This window comes from Paramisgurnus dabryanus, chromosome 6 (genome assembly GCF_030506205.2).
Source record: "Paramisgurnus dabryanus chromosome 6, PD_genome_1.1, whole genome shotgun sequence".
In the NCBI taxonomy this organism is placed as follows: Eukaryota; Metazoa; Chordata; class Actinopteri; order Cypriniformes; family Cobitidae; genus Paramisgurnus; species Paramisgurnus dabryanus.
The window spans coordinates 41140290-41149427 of NC_133342.1; the positions used below are offsets into that span (position 1 = coordinate 41140290).

General features: G+C 36.0%; 1 long non-coding RNA gene across 1 annotated transcript; it reads right to left on the bottom strand.

The window, feature by feature from the left end:
* Nucleotides 1–941: 941 nt before the first annotated feature.
* LOC135765066 (uncharacterized) lies at nt 942–8180 on the bottom strand. Its single transcript, XR_010540420.2, has 3 exons — nt 8051–8180; nt 2797–3099; nt 942–2230 (listed from the first exon to the last, which is right to left on the bottom strand). It is a non-coding gene; the product is annotated as an uncharacterized lncRNA (long non-coding RNA).
* Between the last annotated feature and the right edge of the window lie 958 nt (nt 8181–9138).

The following is a 9138-nucleotide window of genomic DNA, read 5'->3' on the forward strand; positions in this document are numbered from 1 at the left end:
ATTTTTATGACCGACTTTTCATAGAGATCCCATTCAGAGCGATCTTTAAAACAGACACGGACATGCAGCAGCTTGCCATAGGGCAATACTTCCGGTTTTAAAAAGTTGCGGAAGGGATAAAAGTTGGATAAAAGCGGTATTGCGCAAAGACGGAAAATCTCGTCATTGGCGGGGAAGCGTTTTCTCTTAATTGACGAGATATCTCGTCAATGGCGGGGAAAGAGTTAAGCATGTTGAATAGAATTAAAACATAAATTCTAACTTTTAGTAAATCTTGTAAATATGTTTATTCATACTGTAGGATCTAGTAGATTACTAGCAATTTAAATGAAAATAGCTTTTCAATCTCTTAACATTGTCTGTTGTGGTATGGTTTCACTGACCTTTTTGGGCATATTTTAAAGTTACTTATACACTGTAAAATTAGGATTCTGAATTTAGAATCATTTTTAGAATCAATGGTTGTGTTGTGCACTAGAACTATTTATTTTGGAGTGAAAATATTGTAGACATAAATTTGTTTTGCATTTCAGTTATTATACTTCACAGTAATATTGTGTTTATAAAAAATTGGAGGAAACTTTAAAGGAAAAGTATAAATGAAAACCGACGCGGAACCTACGCCGTCGCGGCTACGCCGTAGGACCTACGCACGACTATAAATCGCCCTTACAGTTTACTTGTAGTGTACTTTTGATTTATAATTAATGATTTTGTTTTATTTACAGATTGTACTGAATTATATTTAGATATTTTTAGATTGTAACAAAAGTTTAAGATGTTTTAAGATACATTTCTTGGGAATTCATACTTTTTCATCCAAATTAAAATGTTATTTTACAAATGTTAGCATGCATTTATTGAATGTATTTGACTGTAAAAAAATTTTTTTTCTTTAGTACATATCTGTGAAACAGTAGAATTTTCCCTTAAATCAGAAAACTTATTGTATTGTTTTGTAATTTAGCATATTTAAATTAGATCATTAACGTTGTGACATGATCACACAAGATACATGTTTTACCACTCATTATATTGTGACTTATGTATATTTGAGTTTAAATTAGTTTTACATGTTTTCTTAGCCATTTTATCCTTTTGCTATTTTATGTGTGTATGTCTTTTATTTTGCTTCGTCTGCCTGTCATGTGAGGGGTCACATGACATGGAACTTTGTATAAAAGGAAGGAGCAGGAGCACATGGTTAGCTGACGCTATAGCTAAAACAAGCGGTTGCTGGTGTGTGGAGTTTGTGTATTTGGGCTTACCTGTCCAGTTACGTTTTATGGACTTTGGATATCACTTTCTTGGATTTTATATACACGGTGGAAACTTTGCACATTTGGACTTTTAACACGCTTGGACTTTTATATTGTTTTAGATTTGTTTTTTGTATTTCCTTCTTTTAACAGTCTTGAGTTTTTAAATAATTGTAACTCAACCTTTAAGGCTGGTCATTACAACTTTATTTTAACATTGATGAATGTTTACAGAAAATAACTAACCAATCAAATGCTGTAGGGAAAACCACAATGAACTATATATTAAAAACATATAATCTCTGCTTAGTTACTTGTCAATGACTGCCAGTAAATTACTGTGGAAAAAAATCACAGTAGTTACCTGGCAGCCATTGACAATAGTAATTTACTGTAGAAAAGAAATCACAGTAGTTAACTGGCAGCCATTGACAAGTAACTTACTGTGGAAAAGAAATCACAGTATTTAACTGGCAGCCATTGACAAGTAACTTACTGTACGGAAAAATCACAGTAGTTAACTGGCAGCAATTGACAAGTAACTTACAGTACGGCAAAATCACAGTATTTAACTGGCAGCAATTGACAAGTAACTTACTATAGGAAAAAAACACAGTAGTTAACTGGCAGCAATTGACAAGTAACTTACTGTGCTTTTTCTAAAGTAATTTACTTGTCAATTGCTGCCAGTTAATTACTGTGAATTTCACAATATGTTTTTTACAGTGTAATTTTTACTCCACTAAATTTCATAATTTCAAGTTTTTGGTTTATATTTAATATTTTAGTACATTAAACATCTAGTATTTTTTTTTACTTTACTTAAGTAAAAAGTACTTTCGTACTTTTACTCAAAAGAGTAAAAGTACACAATTTTTATGTAATTAGCTATTTAAATCAATACAAAAGAAGGAGGAATATGATCCAAGTGAGAGAAATGGATCTGATGGTTGATCCGTGGCTTTTAGTATCTGTAACAAGACATATAACGTAAAGAACTGTCATCCATCAATTCATAATAAAACTGAATATAACATTTAACACAAGCTGAGAAATTATATATGATGCACAGCTAGAATGTAAAATGTAAAACAAATTCTGAACGTTTATGACCAGTTTTAGAATTTGTAGATTTACAGTTGTATCACTATTTTTGATTGACTAGACATTCACTTTAAAAATGGCTGTTTGTAATCTATAATTGGTAAATATCGGACAGAACACATGGTGAGTTTAAAATTACCCCATGCTGGGTTTATAATGACCCGATGTTGTGTTGTTGTTGTTGTTATACAACCATGGGGTTAACCCAGCAGTTTGATCAAAACAACCCAGCATTGAAACAATTTTAACCCAGCTGTATGTTCTGTCTAATATTTATCCTGGCTCAACCCAGCCATTTTTAGAGTGTTGCTTATAGTATAATTATTGATTATTCTTTCTTTTATACATTTAGACGATTTCAAATTGCAATTATTTTTAAAAACAGTCGTTGTTTTGATCATGAATTCAATATGGGGTTTCTACCAACACTTACCAACAACAGATACATTGTATAGACCAATAGTTTCATCAGTTTTTCCACTTGCTGTAGCTTTGTAGATTCCACTTTCACTTCTCTGTATGCTCTTCAGTGTTAGAGAGAAGGTTCTGTCACTGAAATCTACTTTGCCCTTAAAAGAACTGCGAATGTCTACTTCCTTACTTTGATGATTATATATTATAACAATGTTCTTATCTTTAGTCCATACTAAATCATCAAAGTCTGGTAGTTTGCTTATATTCAGTGTTACAGAACATCCTTCCTGGACAGTTGTGGGCTGGATTTTATCAATGCATGCTGTGTGGAGAAAAAAAGTTACTGTTAATCTCTGAATATGTTTTTAACAAATGATTGAAATGAACCAGTTACAGTCATATCTGACTATTGAGTTTTTAAGCTACCGGACATTCAGACCTTCTAATAGCCAAAAAAGTCATATGAAATGCATTTACTATTAGTGGAGAGCAGAGCCGAAAGTATTTTTTTTTTTCAGAAAAATTTAATTTTAAACGATAATGTTTTAGACAGAGATATATTTTTGCTGTGGTCAGTAACTCACAAGTGTGGTCTATCAATACCTGGTGGAATTTTAAACGTGTAAAACGACTTCAGTATCATTTCACTTATAAGTAGTGCATTGTTACTGTGTTTATATGTAACTGCAAACATATTTTGTTGTTTATCTTTGCAAAAATAATTAAATTACATTTTCATCAACAGTTTTATCAAATGTTTCAAAAGTAACCTGACAGTACAAACTTGAATTGTTGAGAATAAAAGCTGTTTTTTAACAGTTTAAACACTAAAAAATTTAATTAAATCAAATTAGAAAAATAGAAACATAATGCAACAGAATTAGCAGCGGGACAAAAGTAACAAGTGTTACTTTCGTCCTGACAGGAACTCCTGACATTTGAACCCGATTTACTTTTATTTTGAAAAACTCTGAGAAGTCAAACTTCAGGATGTGTTAGAGCACTAAATAACCTGTAGATTGATCAGTAATGTAACACACGAAACCATAAACGCAACGCGTTATAAGACAAAAAATACCGCTTTAGGAATTAACTTATGGTTAAAAATAACGCAATATTTGTCAGCTCTGTAAAGTTTTTGTGTTGTAAAGATGCTGTCATAGTTTGGAAAGCAAATGTTATCAGTGTCATGATCCTGCCCTCCTGTCATAGTTATTCATAGTTGTTTATAGTCATGTGGCAGGATCGTGGCGGTACCCCATGTTTTGTGTTGTAGCACATGGCCCTTGTTTGGTCTGTGTGCTGCTGTGTCTCGTTTGTGTCCCTACCCCCTCGTCTCCTCGTTAGCTCTCCCATCAATGTTTAAGTAGTTTCCACTGTTCCTCCCTCCTAATTTGTTCCCTTATATAATTCCCTGTTGTCTAGCATTTTGTGCTTGTGCGTTGTGTACAGTATTTAAATGTATTTGTCATGTCCTTGATCATGTCTGTCAGGTCTCCCCGGATCGCGTCGATCGGCTTGTGTCCAGTCCGTGTTTGGGTCGAGTCCAGTTCTGTTTGAGTCAGTCCTGTCTAGTCTATATAATTTCTAGTACTGTTTTTCCCCATTGTGGGTTTTTGCTTTGTGTTTGTCATTTAATAAAGTCTTGTTTCATGTTCCCCAACCTCGTCTGCGATTGGGTTCGTTCCCCACCGTCTCGCTCGGTCGTGATAGAGCGACCGGGCGGGCAGTTCCTGATAATCAGGGCTCAAAGAAAATCGCTTTCTTACTTTCGTCCCGCGTTACTTTCGCCCCGGTTCTGCCCTATTTTATTCTCAATCATTGACATTGGCTTTTAGCTTTACTACAAAAACTAAAAAACATTTATTTATTGTTTAAACATTATATATATATATATAATTGGCATATTAAGCATCTAATGAGATGAGTGTCATGGCTATATATATTTATCCTTTACACGTTTATCGTCTTCTATATAGTTTTCCTGATGTCTTAGACCTTTATTCTTCTCTCTCACTCTGAGCAATGTCTAATGGCACTGCGCATTAAGGACGTTCTTAAGTTGTTTGATATCACGTGAAGTGATCCTATCCTATTCTCGTTATATATGTTACCTCTAGGAGACATTATCAGGAAACATAACATAAGTTTTCACTGCTATGCGGATGATACCCAGCTTTACATCTCGTCACATCCTAGCGAAACCCACCAGTTTGCTAAGCTAACAGACTGCATTAGTGATATTAGGGACTGGATGGCACATAACTTTCTTATGCTAAACTCCAATAAGACAGAGATACTTATTATTGAACCAAATCGCTCCAAACATAATATGTCAGATTACAAGTTGCCCATAGATGGCTGCACGGTGGTGCCATCTTCCACGGTTAAGAATTTAGGCGTAATGTTTGACAGCAATCTATCTTTCGATAGTCATATCTCCAACGTCTGCCGCACAGCATTTTTCCATCTTAGAAATATCTCAAAAATACGCCATATGCTGTCTGCATCAGATGCAGAAAAGCTTATCCATGCTTTTATGACCTCTAGATTAGACTATTGTAACTCGTTACTCGGGGGATGCCATGCAAATCAGGTAAACAAGCTACAGCTGGTTCAAAACGCCGCCGCAAGAGTGCTTACTCGATCTAAAAAGTATGACCACATTAGTCCAATTCTGGCATCTTTACACTGGCTACCAGTTAAATATCGCATACAATTTAAAATATTACTAATCACCTACAAAGCCTTAAATGGCCTAGCGCCCTCGTATATAAAAGAACTACTATCAGAATACAATCCACCACGTAAACTGCGATCACAAAATTCGGGTTACTTAATTATCCCTAGAATATCAAAAGTGTCTAAAGGTGGTAGATCCTTTTCCTACTTAGCCCCTAAGCTCTGGAATGATTTACCAAATAATGTTCGAGTATCAGACACAGTCGATCAATTTAAATCTAAACTTAAGACATTCTTCTTTAACAAAGCATTCACATAGAATGTCCAGTAAATGTACTTTCCCGCAGTAGTTATTTTGTCTAGAACAAAGCACTCACATACCTCATACGGGTAATTTACTCTTGCCGCAATAGTTAGCCTGTCTGGAACCGAGCTGAATTAAACCACTATAATGTATGACACTTGCATTACATGCGAACGGCCCCTACGCTAATAGAATTCTGTTTTTGTCTCCCTGTCTCGTCCTCGACTCTGAGGACAATGAGACAAACAGACCCAGTTCCTGTTGCTGTGAAGGTCATCGCACCACTAATCATCTGGCTGTCCTTCAACGTGACGCCCAACCGATGCGCGACCAACGGCCACCGGCTGAACCAGTTTAATCCGCTTACACGCTTCCTATCCCTACCGTGTCTATATATTATAAATATAAATATTAATCTCTCCCTAGGGTTTTTTGTCCTTCTAGGATTTTTTCCCATTGGGTTTTCTCCTAGGGGGTTTTTTAGTCCCAGGGAGAGTCAGCCAACTTTGGCTTAACTTAGCACTTTACTGTACACGTTACATTATTAATATGCTCGCTTACACGGTTTTTTATCCTTAGCCGCTATATTCTACTTCTTATACTATGTATTGATTTTCAATGTTCTCCTCTACATCTACTCATGTAAAGCTGCTTTGCAACAATTAACAATTGTGAAAAGCGCTATATAAATAAAATTGAATTGAATTGAATTGAAGTTGCTAGACCTCGGAAGATAATGCACGCGATTGACACGTCGAGCGGTAAAAACCTTCTGAAAAAAACGTGTGAAGCATATCTTCCATAGGAATAAAAGCGTCAGTGCACACTCACCAGCGGGCACACAGGCACGGAGCAGAGCGAGACCTTCAGTGCATGTGCCTGCCTGGTATCATTAAATTACCTGAACATGCTTGCGCAGGTTTGTTGTCGAGTTTTTTAAGATTCAAAGTGGTCGCTTAAATATGGCCAGGGGTTTCTTAAATAAGAATTAAATTGACTATCTGCATCAGCTGCCGCCTGTCTCATCTGCATCCATGGTTTGTGAGTATAGACCGTTTCAGCAGTAACAACATAAGCGGCTGTCGCGGTCCGCACGTAACTTCCGGTAAACTCCGCTAAGAATAAATAACAACAAAGTTCTTTAAACATAGTTTATTTATATAACAAGCAAAAAAAACAACACAAAGATTACCTAGGAAACCAAAACATTTGTTATTTTCGACGAGGTATTCATTCAAGAGATCAGTTTAGTAACTAGTCAGACCATTAAAAAACGAAACCGGAAGTAAGGTTCGGATCCAGACATGTATCACGTGCGTCCGATGAAACCGTCTATAGCGTAATAGCGCGTTCCCTGCCCATCAATCAATCATCCCTAGCGGGCCTTTATCACATTTTTTTTTTACTCCGTAACAAATGTGATTTAAAATGTAGCTAAGAACAATACTTTAAACAAAACATACTTAAGTAAAAGTAAAAGTACAGATTTTAAAAACTACTCAAAAAAGTAAAAGTACACACAAAAAAAAACTATTCAATTACAGTAAAAGTGAGTAAATGTAATTCATTACTTTCCACTTCTGGTTTTGGTCTGTGTTTGATTCAGGGGTTGCCTACCAATATGGGTGGGCAAATGGTTGGTCAAATGGGTGATTGGCCGCTAACAGTTTAAATAGATCTTATTCAGCTTGCTGCCATGTTGATTGCTGAAGCTTTTAATAAAGTATTAGTAATTATTGAAATGAACATTAACAAGGATTAATAAATGCTGTATAAGTGCAGTTCGTTATTAGTTCATGTTAACTAATGTAATTAACCAATTTTACTTAATGAAACTTATTGTAAAGTGTTAACTACACATATAAACCCTTATATGACACTCATGGCAGCTGTCCACCATGTTAAAATAGTAAGGTTTGTAAGGTATAAAAAGTTTGATATTAAATTATTGTTCAACCACTTCCATTGCTACAGCCTGTCTAGCGCTCTCTCTCCTTTTTGCCTTCCAAAATGGCAGAGTTAGGTTGTGTGTTGTCAATTGCAAGAGCTCTGTTTAAATGCGAGAGAAGTTTTAAGCATTTACATATTAACACCACACACACACAGACACATACAGACACACACACACACGCCTTTTAACCATTTGTTTGACTAGAGATTTTAGTACAGTTGGTCCCCACCCTGTCCCTTACGCAGTTCACATATTTTATTATAAATATATAATCATTATATCATTCATTATCCAACACTAATAACACAATATAAAATATAAACAGGGACTTGGTACCTGCGTTGTAGATCAGTGAATGAATGAAAGCCACAAGGAAAATAAGAAGATTTAACACCGCCATTATAGCCTAAAACAGAAGTACCAGTTGTATCAGTCACAGTGATACATCCGCCAAAAAACAGGAAGGAAGTTATAGTGTGTAACATAGGCTGCCTACACACAGCGAAAGAGACGAATCCAAATGCAGACTCTGCTGAAAAATCCAGCATCAAACCAACATGGGAATTATGCTGGTCTATGCTGGTTTAGCTGGTGGTCACCAACATACCAGCACCAAAACACAACATATGCTGTGTCTTGCTGGTATGACCAGCATGTGATGCCAGTGTTAATGCTGGTTTGGTGCTGGTTTAGCTGGTGCTAATGCTGGTGCTGGTTTAGCTGGTGTTCACTAGCAAACCAGCACCAAAACACAACATATCATGGTCTTGCTGGTATGCTGTTTTTTCAGCAGGGGAGTGTTTATTATAAAATCCCAGAAGGGCATGCAAACAAATCCAAAAGGGTAATCCACAAACTTAATTCAAAAGCAGGCAATGGTCATAACATGAAATGAATGATACAAGTAATGAAACAAAAACATGAATGCTTGGTATGCTGTGTACAGACTAGTTCACAGTGTAACTATGAAAATGAGCCGGATATATAAGGAACAAACAGGAAGTGAAATGTGAAGTGTGACATGACAAAATATCAAAATAAAAGACCTGAAACAGTACATGTGAAAATAAAAAACCTAAACACAAAACCAAACAAAACACAAGACAAAACCCTTACCCCCCCCCCCCAAAAGGCGACTCCCGTAGCCCACAAACAGAACACTAGACAAATAAATATAAATACAAAGAGTCCATTTCAGGACTTTGAGGCAGGGTTAGTCCTGAGGACAGAGGCGGTCCCGTATCGTGTGAGGCAGGCGTGGACCTGGGTCGTGAGGAAGACGTTGATGATTAGACACCTCAGCCACGTTATTCAATTGATGGATGTCAGGAAACTAAATCATTGCAAAGGCTTCTGAAAACATTAATATACGAGAACAATGGCTAATATTCATTTAATTAGAAATTCCTCAACAATTAGTTCAA